This window comes from Pimephales promelas, chromosome 9 (assembly GCF_988280905.1).
Source record: "Pimephales promelas chromosome 9, fPimPro1.hap1.1, whole genome shotgun sequence".
NCBI lineage: Eukaryota > Metazoa > Chordata > Actinopteri > Cypriniformes > Leuciscidae > Pimephales > Pimephales promelas.
This window is the reverse complement of record NC_142777.1, coordinates 20,267,805-20,285,620: the sequence shown is the minus strand read 5'-3', so window position 1 is coordinate 20,285,620 and position 17,816 is coordinate 20,267,805. Positions and strand designations below refer to the sequence as shown.

Here is a 17,816-nt window from a genome sequence, read left to right as displayed (position 1 = left end):
CACAAATCTTGAAATGCCAGTGGTACTGGTATCAATCAACTGCTGAAACTCTGGCTTTGTGATGCCCCTCTCTGTTCTGCTGCTCATTCTAGACAAAAAGGAGGAGCTGTGACACACTTGTACAGTACTTGAGTAATTATACTTCAATTATTATACTTATTTATTTTGTAATGAAACATGTACTTTATTGAATTAGTCATTAGTCAATAGTATGTCATTAGTCTTCATACAGTAAACTATCCTCTTATTAAAGCTGCAGTCAATAGTTTTTCCTCTTTGTAGTCATCTCTGTTCGAAATCTGCAACATCTTGATTTTCTTAAGCACAGACTCATAGAAGTGTCAACTTAATTTTTTTTCTTTAAACAACCAATAAAATCAATTTTAATGTGAATTAATGCTGCGTTCACGTGCTATGGGAAATAGGATATTTTCCACTTGTGAACTGGTATTTACCAGTGTGTTGCATTCAAGTGCTTTTGTTGTAGTAATGTGGTAAAAAGATGGAGATCCAGACCTGTTATTTAGCTAAAACTATTTTAGATTGCTTAAGTCATCTGCAAAAGCAAGAAAATAATTTATCAAAACTCAAAAGGTAAATAACATGCTATATATTTTCTAGATCATGAATAGAATATATTTTTACCATTCACGACTCTTGCGGTGCCATTTTGAAATGTTCAAAGGTTCTCTCATCTCGGCAACTCGTCCATCAAAATATTCTACGAGTTGCCCAGTGGAAAATACCACATGAGGGGGTGTTTGTGTGCTTTTTCCACGTCAGCTTTTGGTATTTACCATAATTACCATAGCACATGAACGCAGCATAAATGCATTATGCTCATACAAATGTATTGAACATTGTGAATAGACTTTCTAAACTCATTCATTTTTATACTGTCATTCTACATATCATCGAAATATCATTATTGGGGGAAGAAAAACTTGGCTCGAAATTGGTCACTGATCTTGCTTAAGTTATTTTTTGTGCCATTCCCCCATCTTTTTATAATTGTCCCGTTGTTGATGGATCGATCAATCGATCAAATATTCAATCAATCAATCAGGCGCCTCTGATGTGCGAACATGGGATAATCTCCCGATCAAACTCCGCTTCCAGAAAATTATAAATTGCCTCTGCACCCATTTAAGGTACACAAATCTATTCAACAAAAATAGTGATGCAGTTAAGTGTTTTTTTTTTTTTTTTTCGCTCAGACGAGGCCTCTTTTTGCTGTGTGGGCAGCTGTCTCAGTCACCTCTTCCTTTTCTTTTCTTGTTCCCGGATACAAATATTGTTTTAATGTATTTGTTTGAAATAAGTGTTCGTAAAAAAAAAAAAAAAAAAAAATGTTATTTATGCCTTTCCGAATACCGCATTCGGGTTTGGCTCCACCCCTACTGCCCTGACTGGGAAAAGGAAGCTCGCGTCCTTTTCCTTGTTGTAAACCGGCAAATCTGCACAAGGATTTTCCTTGTTGTGAGCATTCTGAACTGGCGTTTCACAAGCACTTTGTTCAGCTGTCTTAGATCTAGAATGGGTCTGAGACCCCTGTCTTTTTTTGGTACCAGAAAATATCTGCTGTATAGATCTTCGCTCTGAGCTTGAGATAGAGGCTCAATAGCCCCTTTGCTCAAAAGTTTAGCTGTTTCGGCGCAAAGTAGATGGGCTACTTCGTTTTTTTACATAGTTTCGACCCACGCCGTGTAGCGGCAGTGTTTGCTGAGATAGAGCGAGCAGGGCGAACCCTGTGGGGCTTAACATGTCTGTGAGTAAATGTGGGCGTGGGACAGCAGGGGTCTTTACAAGCGGTCTCAGTTCCCGGCCTTGACGGCGCTGTGAAGCGGCAGCAGGCGGAGACTGGGAGCTTCGAGCAGACGGCTGTTTTGGGGCAATCTGCTTCAAGAAGTGCATCATAGCCTGTGACCTCTTCTGAACCTCAGCGAATCTATACGCAAAATCTTTGACGGATGATCCAAAGAGGCCACCTGGGGATATGGACACGTCAAGGAACATGGAGCGCTCCGAGTCAGGTATCTCAGATAACGTCAGCCATAGATGTCTCTCAGCAATGATGAGAGAAGCCATGTTCTGCCCAATGGCCTGTGCAGTAGATTTCGCTGCGCAAAGAAGTAGTGCGGCAAGCTTTAGAAGGTAGCGCCATCTTAGTTCACAGTCCAGCAGAGGGACCACCATCAGCGACCGCGAGAGCTGCATGATCCTTACCCAGGCAGGAAACCCAGATGAAATGGCGGTCCCCGTTGCTCACTCGGCGAAGTAAAAGGGTATAAACAGCGGAAAGCATAGCAGGTACAGCGACTGAATGTGGCGAGATGAAGGCCAGCAGCTTCAGTTGCAAAGGCTCGTCCCGCAGAAAGCTTTTTCTCAGACGGCGCCGCTTCTTCACTCCGGATCCAGCAATGCGTGAGCTTCAGATTATATCAGCCCATCGAGATATATTTATAGGCCCAGGCCAAGCCTGCTTTGGTGGGAGGTGACGTAGTGATCCCATTGGATCTGACGTCACCAAGGACCTTGTAATGGTCACTTTGTGATTTTATGTTAATAATGTAATATGAGAACTGCGCATGTGTGTCAGTTAGATTTGACGGGTGAGGAGGAAAGATAACCGCTCTGCTGACTTTTGTATTCTTTCTTTTATTTTCTTTCTTGTGGTGTGACCAAAGTTGGATGTTTTGTTTTGTATACTTTTTCCCACACGATCTACATGCATGTGGACGAGTGTGGCGTTTGAGTAACTGTTGCTTTTATTAAACACGGGAAAGTGTGCCATCGTCTCAGTGCCTGATTTCCTCCAACACCTTGACGTACAGTAACAGTTATTGTTTTGTTTTTTTCCTCTCTATCTGGGCAACATCAACTTTGCGTTACAACCTCTCTCGATAGGCTGCTGCAGTTGCTGCAGGACAGCCAATAGGCATGCGAGCCGTCTTGCCTATGTCTGCATGCTGCCACAAAGCGTTTTAAGCTGAAAAGCTTCAAACTGAAAAGTTTCAAGTCTGATCAATATATAAAAATTGCATGTGTTTAAATATAACAATGCATGCATTTAAATGTGCTTCCTCGGTTTTGATTCCTTGTCACTAGATGCTCTGGTGGTTTTAAAGCACTACTGTAAAACTCACAAAGAAAATGGGGACAGCGGGAGACTGACGTTTAACTGCTCAAATCAGTGGACGTCCGTTCAGACAGCAGCTAATGTGTGGTGCTGGACTAAGGGGCCTATTTGATCCTGCAGCTCTTTACCTGCTGTGGAATTTCCCTCACAGCATAATACCTCCAGCTTTGATGAGTGTGACTGCACTCATGCGCATACACAGCCTTGACATAAACCACATTCAGAGAGCTGGACAGAACCCCTCTGCAAACTAATATATATATATATATATAGCACGTCATCCAAATTAAAGCACATCAAAGTGAATCGATAAACACAAGGGAGTCCCAATTAAGGACTGGCTGTGGGAAAAACAATTAAAGGATAAGGCATGCACAACCAATTTCTTCTCCCCAGTAATTAAGAGAGTCAATGCATGCCCTCCAATCAGCCGAAAATGAAGAAGCCATTTTATTCATTAACGCTCTTTAAGGCAGGGATATTTACAGCGGTTGGGATCGATATTGCTAAAATCAAGAGACCTTAATAGAGTTGCTTTATTCTGACTATGTGGTGGGTGGACATAAAGCAAAATAAAATAAACCACTTATAGTAGTGCAAATGTAATTATTCCTTTTAAAATCACATTTAAGTTGTGAGAACTGGATACATTCACTACTACTAATATTACTACACAGCTAGACAATAACATTGAATATTTCTATACTGCTAATGCTACAAGCACAACTAGCTCTCCTATCATTCTAGTCAGACCGTACTGTACCTGAATTGAAGTAGCTCAGGAACGGGGAAAAATCCATGTACTCTGTGAGGGCAACCACACAAAATGCCACATTTAGTCTAATGCCCAACTATTTCACTAACTTGCAACATCTCACATCTAAATAACATCAGGTTTACAGTGTGTACTTCCATCTTTATAAACATTTCTTTCAATACCTCACAAACAGGTTTGTTTGTACACTGCTGTGCCTTTCAAAAAAATATAAAATAGTGTAGGTTTGTATAAAATAATGACATTTTGGATGGCAAATACTTTTTGTATTTTTGTGTGTGTGTGTGTGTGTGTGTGTGTGTGTGTGTGTATGCCATTTGCGAGTTTGCAGATGAGATCGCATTTGTCAATGGCACGAAGCATGATATATATATATTTTTTTTTTCATATTTCAAATCTTAATTCAAATCTTTCAATTAAAATCATTCATAAGTCTTGTATAATTATAGGATTTTTTTTTTTAAGAATATTGTGTAATTCCATTAATGTGGAAATTTGGGAAAGTAATACCACTACACAAAGGTGGTGACTCACTTGATGTGAACAATTATAGGCCAATTTCCATAATCAATAATGTATAAAAGATATTTGAAAAGCTTATTTTTAAGCAACTGTCTTAATATATTAATGACCTTTCCCTCTTGACTCCAAATCAATCTGGTTTTAGACCTCACTCTACAACAGCCCTTGCAATACTTACCAATGATATATACAATACAATGATATATATATATATATATATATATATATATATATATATATATATATGCACAATGTACAGTAATAACAGGTCTACTGGTGCATTCTTTATTTACCTCACTAAGGCGTTTGACATGGTCTATGATTATATACTTCTTGACAAACTATATGCTATTGGTTGTTCCTTAAGGGCCATTTTATTTTCTATTTTTATAAACGATCTCCCACAAATATGCTCAGGCTGTCAGATACTATATGCAGATCAACTATATGCAGATGACACAGATATACTGTATATACATCTAAAAACGATACATCTAAGATACAAACCTCACTTCAATTTGATTTCATTCATATATTCAAACATGGTTCTCTTCTAATCTGCTTTTATTTAATAATAAAAAAAGAAGTCTTGTGGCATTTTATTTTTATTTATTTTATTTTTTATTTTTTTTGCAACCAGATCTGCACTCCATAAGCAAAATAATTCTTTTGAGGTTAAATACCTGGATGGTACACCTTTAATGAAGACTGATGAATTTAAATATCTGGGCCTTTGGCTCGACTCCCGAATTACTTTCAGACCTCATATCAATTATATTGTAAACAAAACCCATAAACTGTAACTTAAGAATGTTATACAGCTCAATTAATTGTTTTACAAAACAGATTAGATTAAAAATTATAACTCAACTATTATTGCCTGTAAATGATTAGGCGGATGTTGTTTATCAGAGCACAGCCGTAACCAATCTTAAACCTTTGAATGTGATCTATAATAGTCTCTGCAGATTTGTTTTGAGTTGCCCATTAAGAACTCATCACTGTCAAATGTATCAGTCATTGAATCTTCTTTCACTAAATGCTAGACGTATCGTTGGTTGCAGTTTGTTCACAAATGCATTTTCTCAAACTACCCATCAGAAACAATACTTGATTCCATACCAAACATCCTACAGCCTAGACACTGACCATATTTTCTTTTCCGTACCAAACATAGGTACCAAAGAAAGTGTGAGGAGAGCCTTTAAATGTAAAGCCCCTTCGGATTGGAATGGTTTACCTAGGTCTTTTAGATTGATCTCCTCTATTCACCAGTTTAAGATGTCTCTTCTTAATTGTTTGTGGTTAATTAATTAATTAATTTATTATATATATTTATTATTTTACTAAATTGTTTATATGACTGACCTTAACTGTTTACTGTCTAATATCTAATGGTTGGATTGGGGAAGATATGGATGGTTTTGGTGTGATGGAGAGCCTTTGTTTTGTTAGTATGAATGTTTTTGAAGCATTCTTGAGGTCCCCTCGGAAATGAGATGTCAGATCTCAAGGGGTTTTCCTCTCTACAATAAATTTAACAAAATTTCCCATTTTCTTTCTGCTGTCCAGCTTACAGGCAGTGCCATTTGCATGGAGATACATACTCTCATAATGTTCATTGGAAATCTGCAGACTGTGAAAAAAACAGACCATCTTGCTCCCTTTTTATGCTTACAAATTTATAGCCAGATGAACGAATACCATAGTACACCAAAAAAAAAAAAGAAAAAAAAGACAGACATCTTTTTCTCAAAGTAGGTGGGAATCATTCCCGTAGTGGGGACCGATCCCGAAAGCACACTCAAAGCTTGTCAAATCCTAACTCCGAAAGGAGGTGGTCTTTCACAGTAAGAGGCCGCAAAAAAGTCCCACCATCCTGAAAACCACATAATATCATCAAAATGTCTCCTAACATCAACATGTTATTTTTCAGCCCATTCTTTTCAAGCATTTTGACCATGCTTCAATATCCGACGCTTTAGGCACACTTTAGCGTCAGTTAGATGATGCTTTCCTAGTGGTCTAACCCTACCACAGACCTAAACCTACCCGAGTCATCTAACTGGTTTAAGGACGCTTTAAAGGTAAAGCGTCAGTTAGATGACACTCTAGGATAGCGTCATGACGCTAAAGGGTGCCTAAACCGTTGGATATTGAAGCATGGTCAAAATTCTCAGTTAGATGACGCCTTGGGATGAGAATGCATTGTATTTTTAAGTTCTCAGAATTGTGCGTGTGTGTATGTGTAAGTGTGGTGGAAGCAGTTCTTTTTAAAACAACAGATTCTGGTTCTATTCTCTTGTGGGTTATTTATTCAATTACACACTTTCCATTACTTCTGATCATCCGAAGTTTACTCTTGTCTTCATGTCTCTCATAAGCTCGTAAATGATCATGCCTCTTTCTTCTACTTCCTGCCGGTAACTGCAGTAAGAGCCACCATGCTCCATATTCTCTTGACCTTTGGCTTTATATTTCCTGTGCTCACTATTTTCCTGACAGTGGTCCTCAAATAGTAGAATATTATTTAACATAACTTTTTTCAATGTTATAATGTGGTGGCAAATAGGAATTTTCAGCAAGCCTTACTCCGGTCTTAACTCTTCCCTGTCACTTTAGTGAATCTTTAGTGTAAATAAATGTAAATATAAATGCAAATAAAGTAAAAGTTGGTAGAGAAGGTAGTAGAAATGTCTACTTATCTGAATTAATGGATCTATCTAGCTATGCATCTATCTATTCATCCATCCATAACTTCTCAGAAATTACTTTCTGCAACCCTAGCAAAATATTTAATCTCATTTCCCATTCCATTTTAGAATCTGGTACCAAAATAGTCCAACAGGTCATTTGCAAAAGTTACAAATTTCAACTTTTAATGATTTTGGAGACTGTAGGGGAGCTACATGGGATCTTAAAAATGGGCTTTTAGAGACTCTTATTTGACATAGAATGATTGTATTGTGGCTGGAGGTGTGTTACGGCTTTTTTTTTTTTTTTTGCTTTTTTTTTTTGCATTAAAGCCTTGTACAGGTGCCCAGTCACAAACTGAGATAATTAACGGGCCTTACACATCCCAGAGGACTGACTCAATCCCATTTTGGGCCCCAAGAGTGTAAATTGTCCTCTGGTCATTATGCCTCATCAGGCCCATGAAAGAAGCATTTGACTTTCCTGAGAGAGAGGGCTGATTGGCCATTTGAGTAATGTAAAAAGACCTCCACTTCAGCAGGGAGAATGATGTGATTTCTGCGTCCAGATCGGCATGTCTCTCTGCGGTCTCTATAACCCCCCACACCCCACTACTGATGATGGCGGGTAATGGGCCTGCTCCGGAGAGCGTCTTTGTGCTGCATGTTTGTTCATGTTCTGTGGGCTGATGGTTATTATTGTTACTGAAGGCATGCACTGAGGAAATGAAGCTCTGTGGTAACCTGCGGGAGTAAGTGAGAGCCGACTGAATTTTATTTAAAATCGGCCACTTGACAAATTTAAACTTCAACTTTTTTAAAAGAAACTTTGGGAAGAGTTACGTGTGAGAGTTACGTATACACCATGTTTAAGTTCATCAAAGACTGTAAAAAACATATGGATGTAGTGTCTGTGATGTCACCGTTGAAGAGCCGGCCGTTGCCATCTTGCCAGCGAGTCACTTCCGCATAACCAAAAATGGGCAAAGAGGCTGGATTACCCGAGTTGATGTGACAGCTAACAGATAAACAGCTAGTAATGATAGCAGCAGCAATCCACCTGTCACTCAAGTGACCACACCCTTAATTATGCAAATATTTAAGGCTTAATATAATTAAAAGGGATTTTAATTATACCCCTCTCACAGTTGTCATGAAGGGCAAAATATTCTTTATAGGCCAAAACCAGTTTTTGTATGAGGCTTTAAACATTTTATTTCTGCTGTAAAGTTGGGGGCTTTAACATAGGGGGTGTCTATATTGACCCTCTTCTGTCTCTAGCTAGCAGCCAATGAATTGCAGTTTAAGTCACTTGACCCAGCCCCGGGGTGGGTAATTGGGAGAATTACCGGTGGGCCGCTTCACTTTTTTGCTAGTCCAGGAATTTTCCTTTGTTACGCTGTCTATCTTCTCTTAAAGGTAACACAAGTTCTGCATTCTAACACCACAGCGGGCAGCCTCTGCATGCATGGGTTGCACCATGCAAGATAATTCACTACTCCTCTTCCAAATAGAGTTGGTAGGGTCCATAGCCCATCTTTTTTCAAAATGTTTTCATAGGTAGTAGGATACCGGGAGCTGGGCTGGCCTACCGTAACTGTATGTGTCAGTGAGGATTGAGGAAAAGGCCAAGAGAGGCTGAAAAAAATTAAGGCATTAGAGGAGGATGCTGCCAAATGTGCCAAGCTTACAGATTTATTTTCAAGAGAAAAACACAAGAAAAGAGAGATAGGCCTAGTAATGATTAGCATTAGCAACGCTGCAACGTAATTATTCAGCAAATACCGTTGTCAACCTATTCACAAGGACAATAAAATGTAATTAAGGCTAGACATAGCAGGCAAAAAATGAATGCACAATCTCATTGGCTGCTGCTAAATCTTTAAAGCCCATTTTCTCAAAATGACATTTCTCTCATACGCCAAGTCCGAAATCTCCATTTCAGTAGCACCTATATACACCAAACTTTCCAATCTTGTACCTATTTATATTATGAAGACATATGCTGAGGGATTTGTAAATATATTATTCGTAGCCTGATTTATGTTACATTTTATTCCAAAAAAACCTGGCGATAATGTTTTAAGGCTATTTGACAGTATTTTATGACTTACAGGATAACAAAAGTAGAAGTCCATAAATCCCTCCATAATTTTAAGAAAGAGCAGTAAATGACGGTACATGGTAAACCAAAATGTGATTTTTTTTTTTTCAGAAGTGAGTGTAAGTAAAGCAGTAAATTACCACAATTTGATACCCATGCAGAACAAATATAATGATCATGATATTTTTTTGTTACCTTCTCAGCTTAAGTGAATTATTATTTAGCCTTTACACTATTGTTGAACCATGGTATGGCATACACACACACACACACACACACACACACACACATACTGGTACGGGTGGTTTATAAGGACTTTTTCCCCAAAAAAGTCCCATCATGGTTTATGGGGACCCACCTTTCCCTTTGTCATAGAGATTAATAAGAAATATTAAACTGCTCCTTATGGCATGGGGTAAAATTCTGACTACTCAGAATTTCATTCTAATGAAACAGTCTGGAAATATGAAGACCTGACAAACTACAGCACTATGAGGACAGGGCGGGAGTGGGCGTTTCTTGGTTTAATTATGATTTATGAGGACCACCCTGGTTTATCTGGACATCACTCACATACACACACACACACCCATCTGACCCTTAATTATGAGGACAACCCCGGTTTATCTGGACATCACTCACATACACAAACACACACACCTAACCCTTAATTATGGGGACTAACCTGGTTTATCTGGACATTATCTACTAGTACACACATTATTATACATGAGCATCATAGTTTAACTTTATCCATGGCAGTGCCACATCACTTAAGTCTGTTTCAATACCAGCATATAAAATAAATAAATAAATAAATAAAATAATAATTATTAGCAATTGTTCAACCTGGCTTAAAGTTTAAGAGAGATTTCAGAAAACTAACCTGAGTTTGTAATGTGAGATTAAGCAGGTATGAAGTGAGTGAAGAGCAAAGAGAGAAGAGGGAAAGTGAAATAAATATGGATATATTTTAACATTAAAAATTAAGAAATAAAAAAACAAAAAAAACAAAAAACAAATGGAAAGTTTACTACTTAACCATCACTGACAAATGACAAAGTTTTGTCTAAAGATAGTTTTGAATAAAGCTAAATATTTCCAGTTGATTGGGTTTGGGTTTTGTTAATGTGAAAAGAGAAGATTGTTTAAGACTTAGTTTTATATCTAAATGAACATTGCTGACCATTTGGTTTTAACTGGACATTAGTAACCATATGAATCATGCATACACACACACACACAACCCTGACTAACCCTTGATTATGAGGACATTTTGGGTTTAACTGGACCTCGATCACACACACACACACAACCACCTGACTAACCCTTGATTATGAGGACATTTTGGGTTTAACAGGACCTCGATCACACACACACACAGAACCACCTGACTAACCCTTGATTATGAGGACATTTTGGGTTTAACAGGACCTCGATCACACACACACACAGAACCACCTGACTAACCCTTGATTATGAGGACATTTTGGGTTTAACAGGACCTCACTCACTCACACACACACAACCACAACCACCTGACTAACCCTTGATTATGAGGACATTTTGGGTTTAACTGGACCTCGATCACACACATACACACACACACACACAACCCTGACTAACCCTTGATTATGAGGACATTTTGGGTTTAACTGGACCTCGATCACACACACAACCACAACCACCTGACTAACCCTTGATTATGAGGACATTTTGGGTTTAACTGGACCTCGATCACACACATACACACACACACACACAACCCTGACTAACCCTTGATTATGAGGACATTTTGGGTTTAACTGGACCTCGATCACACACACAACCACAACCACCTGACTAACCCTTGATTATGAGGACATTTTGGGTTTAACAGGACCTCACTCTCACACACTCAAACACACACAACCACCTGACTAACCCTTGATTATGAGGACATTTTGGGTTTAACTGGACCTCACTCTCTCTCACACACACACACACACACACAACCACCTGACTAACCCTTGATTATGAGGACATTTTGGGTTTAACTGGACCTCACTCTCTCTCACACACACACACAACCACCTGACTAACCCTTGATTATGAGGACAAACGGGATTATGGGTTTAAATGGACATCCCTATTAAGTCCACACATAGCAGGAGTACCTGTATTAGAGTAAAACCAAATCAACTATTCTACATTAAAGAGTGAATTCACGAATGATTGTGCATCGTTTAATTGTGCATAATTTTAAGAAAGAGCAGTAAATGACGGTACATGGTAAACCAAAATGTGATGTTTTTTTTTTTTCAGAAGTGAGTGTAAGTAAAGCAGTAAATTACCACAATTTGATACCCATGCAGAACAAATATAATGATCATGATATTTTTTTGTTACCTTCTCAGCTTAAGTGAATTATTATTTAGCCTTTACACTATTGTTGAACCATGGTATTAATAAAACTACACAATAGTAAGTTGCTACTGAACTGTTGCTTCATTTATCCAATTTCCACCACAATGGAAAAAGTGAGCCAGTTTTGGGGCTGAAACTCTGGGCTGAAAAGTGGACATACTCCGGCCCTGCATCTACTTAAAGGATTAGTTTACTTTTCAAAAAACTTTTGGTGATAATTTACTCACCCCCATGTCATCCACGATGTCCATGTCTTTCTTTCTTCAGTCGAAAAGAAATTAGGGTTTTTAATGAAAACGTTCCAGGATTTTTCTCCATAATGGACTTCAGTGGGAACCAAACGGTTCAAGGTCCAAAAGAAACTTTCAGTACAAACTGCAAACTTGTTCAAAGGGTTTTAAACGATTCCAGACGATAAATAAGGGTCTTGTCAAGCGAAACGATCGCTTATTTTTTTTAAAAAATAACAAAGTTTAAATTTTATAAGAACCTTGCTCTGTTCTGTGGTGCACGTTTATGACTCCCCTGTTCGAACTCGTTCAACAAAATGGACAAATCTTTTTCTGAATCAATTCGTTCGTTTCTTTCGCCGAATGAACCAAATGACTCGGAAAAAGATTTGTTAATTTTGATGAACGAGTTTGAACAGGAGTGCGGTGCAGAACAGAGCAAGGCGAGCGTTTGAGCTTATAAAACTTAAACTTTGTTATTTATTTGTAAAACGAGCGATCGCTTTGCTTGATAAGACCCTTATTCATCGTCTGGAATCGTTTAAAGCTTTTTGAACAAGTTTGCAGTTCGTACTTAAAGTTTCTTTTGGAACTTAAACCGTCTGGTTCCCACTGAAGTCCATTATATGGAGAAAAATCCAGGAATGTTTTCATCAAAAACCTTAATTTCTTTTCGACTGAAGAAAGAAATACATGGACATCTTGGATGACATGGGGGTGAGTAAATTATCAGCAGTTTTTTTCAAAAGTGAACTACTCCTTTAAAATATGTAGACGAAATATGTTGAAGATATGATGTACAGAGAATTCAAAAAGAATTTGGACACTTTAGACACATTAAAATGAATAATTACCACTGTGTGAGAATATCCACCGAAGCCAGATTTTTTTTTTTTTGTTAGATTACACCAACTTCTTGGTTGACTTATGGCGGTTCTCCATTAGCAGTACCAGCTCGAATCGACTCGACTCGCTTTTCACTCAGTTTTCCATTGCAGACATTACCGCCACAAATAGTACGCGGTCGTCATAGCGACGCCTTTCGTTCCTCGTTGCCCTATCAAGCTCTCACTGGATCCTCTCTTCAGCAACCAAACAAAGGAAAGTCTGCACCTCCTCGTTTGACCACGGCGTATTCTTCTGAGTTTCCATAACAAGAGTAGTAAGTAACTCTCTCTGGCCAAACTATTTGAAAATGGGAGGGTTATCCTGGATACTCCATCTGGCGCGCCTTAGCTCGGTCAGAACCTCGCCGGAGGTGATACAAGAAAAAGTCCCTGAAAGCAGGTACAATTACAACTTTTACACAGGGGGAAACCAAAAAAAGGCAAGCCAATTCGAGCCGAGCAGAGCTGTTACTGTGTAGTGGAAAAGCGCCAAAAATGTCACTGCATAAAGTAAATTGAGTTCTGATAGTCACACATTTTAATTGTGAATTAAGTGTCTGAGTTGTACAGCTATTGCATATGCTGTAAATAATTTTATTTTATTTTATTTTGTGTGTATGCATAGTGTACAGATAAATCAAGGTCAGCCTGCTGTGTTCTAGGCTAGGTGCATTACTATGAGGTGGATCATGGCATTGTGGTGCCATTAATAAAATGACACAGCTGGCTCGGCATCATTCTTGATATCTACACCCATATCCGCTCACTTTCTCAGCTCACGTACACACACACACACACTCACACAACTATGACACCTTCGGATCAATCAGCATCCATTCAGATTTAACTCTTATTCAACACTCAGTGTATTGTGCTCTCCAAGCAACTTGTTAATGTAGTACTCTATAATTATATTGCTATGGAGACGCAGTTGGGTCCCCCATCATTTGCCAGTAACTAATACACCTACATTTGAAAGAGATACAGATTTTCTACAGATTGCGCACTGCATTCCATGGGAAATCAGCTACTGCCACAGTTACACAATGTTGTGGTGTAACACATCACAAGTAACACATGTTAACAATGTACATGTAATGTTACAATAATTTATGCTTGTGGTTGCAGTGAATGAATTTAAAGCATCATTGCTTAATTCATTTATTTTTGTTATCAATGTTGAAAACAGTTAATATTTTTGTGGAAATGATAGGATTATTTGATTAACAGAAAGGACAGCATTTATTTGAAAAAGAAATCATTTGTAACATTATAAATGCCTTCAATGTCACTTTTAATTACTTGCATGTGTCATTGTCTATTATTATTATTATTATTATTATTATACAAGAACACAAACTCTTAAATTACAAAATAGTAACTAGACACACGTTAAGAATAAAATGTAAAGATATGACAAGCCAAGTTATTTTTACAAGGAATTGTGCAATATTTTAACACCTCACTGTAAAAATAACGTCTTCAAACACTGTAGACGGCGAGCGGAAACTGCCGCTTCGCCTTGGTTAACCGTGTGAGGATCACATCTAACACACTGTCTGATTCAGAGCCTCCTACCTGTCCCTGTGACATCAGATCCTGCGTGGGGCGTGCTGGCACCGTAGGTGGTATGCTATCATTGGTGGTCTCAGAAGGGCAGGGTGTTAATTGAGAGGGTTTACGCTCAGCAGTGGGTGTCCAGTGAGTTTTCGCAGCATACTTTGTTCCCAGGATGCATAGCACATCATTAGGGCCCCTATTAATGTTGGGACATAGAGTCAACAGCTAAGCAAGAACAGGGCCCTCAGTGTCAAACGCCCTGCCCCATGTGAGCCACCTGCACCACGCGGCCACTCAACACCTTTTAATTGGGCAGCAGAAATAGATCTGACCCCACAGGGAGCCACTTTGCCTCTCATAAACCACCTGACATAAGCCTTGATATTAACACCATTGCATACGCTGCAAAAGGCTTTACCGCCAACATGTTTGAAGGCCCGAAGGAAGCAGATCGAAAGCCTTGGGGAGTGCTAAGAGGGTGAGTATATATGTTTTTGTAGACTGATAGCATTGGGATCCATACTGGTTGTAAATTTGTGGTGCCAACTTTATCGAAACATCTGCCTGCATTCGCAGCCCATTCTCACCCCCAAGGCGTCACTTAACTGACGCCTAAAACGTCAAATATTGAAGCATGGTCAAAGGTGACGCCTTGGGGTGAGAATGCGTTGGCATTCGGCAGTCCATTACACATGTATAATGGCTTGGGTTGTGTTTACTAATCAAACCAGAGAGCTCCAAAACGTATCTCTAATTTATTAGACCTTTAGCGGTTCCCATTACAACACAAGCTTATAGCTCGCTACTTATTACACAACGTCTCATGTTAACCTCCCTCTCTCTCTCTCTCTCTCTCTCAAAAAAAGAAAAATATCTGACTGTTTTATAGTCTTGAAGAGCTGAGTAAGATGCTGTATAAAGCTGGATTTGACAAAGAATTAAATATCCTGCACTCAGCAGCATAGTACCATAATTGAACCCAAGGGCAAAAGTGCCCCGAGTCACAGCCACTTAGCCATGCAATACTGTACAAAATATTTAATAATTAAAATAATCATTCCAACGGAGGGATAAAACAACAGCCTGAGAGATCCAAGGAACGACATCTGTAATTAGGCAGAGCTTAGCAGGCTGGTGTCAGAAGAGGTTACACTCTGTCCAAATTGTAAGTTTAATCGGCATATCATGAGTGCTATTAAGTACCAACTGACCCCCTGATGGCCTTCAGGGCTCAGACTGGTCACTCAGTCTTGTCTTTTTGGATATAGTGCCCTGGTGATGTGGTAAGCTCCTTCATTAGGCACCTCAGCCACCCACTGCAGCTACAATGATTTACAATGAACAAAGAGTGTTCTGAGATATGACTTGAATGGCTGTGCCTTAGAATATCCCCAAATCATACAGCCAGTAATATATTATTCTATGGGTAGGATTGGTTGTGGTTGTACAAGCAATGTATTATCTAGGATCTACACTCACACATGTGATTGATTGATTAGATAATTGCATTAATGAGAAATTGAACAGGAGTTTCTAATAATCCTTTAGGTGAGTGTAAATATTGCACTCACATGTGTATTTATAGTCATTTTACTGCAGCTTTGGATCATCCATTCTGAATCAAGTCACCGCAACTATGTTTAACTATAATTTTATAAAATGGCCCCGAGCTTATCATGCTAAACAGTGGGGTGGCCACACCTTTACACAAATAATAATAGTAATAACAATAATTGTAGTACTTGTAGTTGAATAAAATATATAATGTGCTTTAGACTAAACAGCAGAGGTCATGCACATATAGCCTATGTATATAAAATAACGATCCCACCCTCGGGGGAATCAGGATAACTTAATGAGAGATTGTTGGCTGTGATCATAATGTTGCCTTGAGAGATTCCAGAACAGATTAAAGGCTTTATGCAAGAATATGCCATATTAAATTCTTAAAAGATTAAGCGACATAATGCAATTATTGTAAGGCTGCTGGTATATACGTACAACTTAAGTTTAAAAATACAAACAAACAAATAAATGCTGGATTAATCTCTTCAGAAGTTTTCCCGTTTGGCTGTGAACTCCCGCTGCTTGCGTTTTTCACAAAATGATTTCCCCCTTGCCTATCACTCAATATGTGTCACACTCAGATACAAAAATAATGTGTCAAATATGTATCATACACTTCAATGAGTAAATGAACTGAGACCACATGATGGTTTCAAATGATCTTCAGCTCAATCTATTGAACTGGTACCATAGTTAGAATGAATATCTTAAAATAGATAGTTCACCCAAAATCGAAAATTCAGTCAGTAATTACTCACCGTCACGTTGTTCTAACCCCGTAAGACTTTTCTTCAAAAAGATGTTATAGATATTTTTTTTTTCTCAAATCTGAGAGCTGTCTCACTCCTCCATAGGCTTCTATGGGATTCAAACTTACCGGCCCAGAAAAAGTTATTAAAGACATCTTTAAAATAGTCCAAGTGACTATTGGTACAGTGGCTCAATACTTTGTGTGCACAAAAACAACAAAAATAATGACTTTATTCAACTATTCATTTCCTTTTTTGTGGGCCTCGAGTGAGTGCACGTAGTGTAACAGCGCAGCACTTCTGTGTTGTGTCACACACATGGCCAGCGTCGGCCAATCAGCTTCGGCCAATCAAAAAGCCCATCTGTGATGCACAACACAGAAGCGCTGCATTGTTACACTATGTGAACTAACTTGAGGCCCACAGAGAAGGACATGAACTGTAGTTACTTGGACTATTTTAATGATCTCTTCAATAACTTCAACCCCTTAGAAGCCCATGGAGGAGTGATCCAGATCTCAGATTCAAAAAAAAAAAAAAATCTTAATTTGTGTTCCAAAGATGAATGGAAGTCTTATGGAGTTGGAAGAACAAGATCGGGTAAGTAACTGACAGAATTTTCATTAGGGATGTCCCGATACCACTTTTTTCACTTCCAATGCCGATAACCATGCCACAGCTTTGGCTATTTGCCAATGCCGATATCAATCTGATATTTTTTTTTATTGTTATTATTAGTATTATAGTAACTAATACTAATAAAATATATGAAAGCATTTTCCTCAATGAAAGACTGCCATCCTTTATCCAAACACTACAAAATAGAAAGTAAGGTACTTTAGGCAACCAACAGGTTTACAGTTAATCATTTACAAGCTTTAAAATTACCCATTGATCAGAGTACTTTTGCGTCCATTCGTTTTTCCTTTTTAACCCATAAAACGAAAAATGAACGGTAGTATTTTTAAAATGCAAAGTTGAACACCAAAATTTTCATTTTAACTGTAGGTACGTCAAAAGCGTCGCAAAAAAATAAAATAAATAAAAATAACATTTATATATATATATATATATATATATATATATATATATATATATATATATATATATATATACTGTATATATATATATTCAGATTTTTGTTAATGACGTTTTGCCCCTTTATTAAACATTTAAAATATTCAT

General features: G+C 38.2%; 1 protein-coding gene across 3 annotated transcripts in view; it reads right to left on the bottom strand.

Moving 5' to 3' along the window:
• The window catches only part of tenm2a (teneurin transmembrane protein 2a), a 330,820-nt gene that overhangs the window by 243,282 nt on the left and 69,722 nt on the right, over nt 1-17,816 (bottom strand). The gene's annotated exons all lie outside the window — the stretch shown is intronic.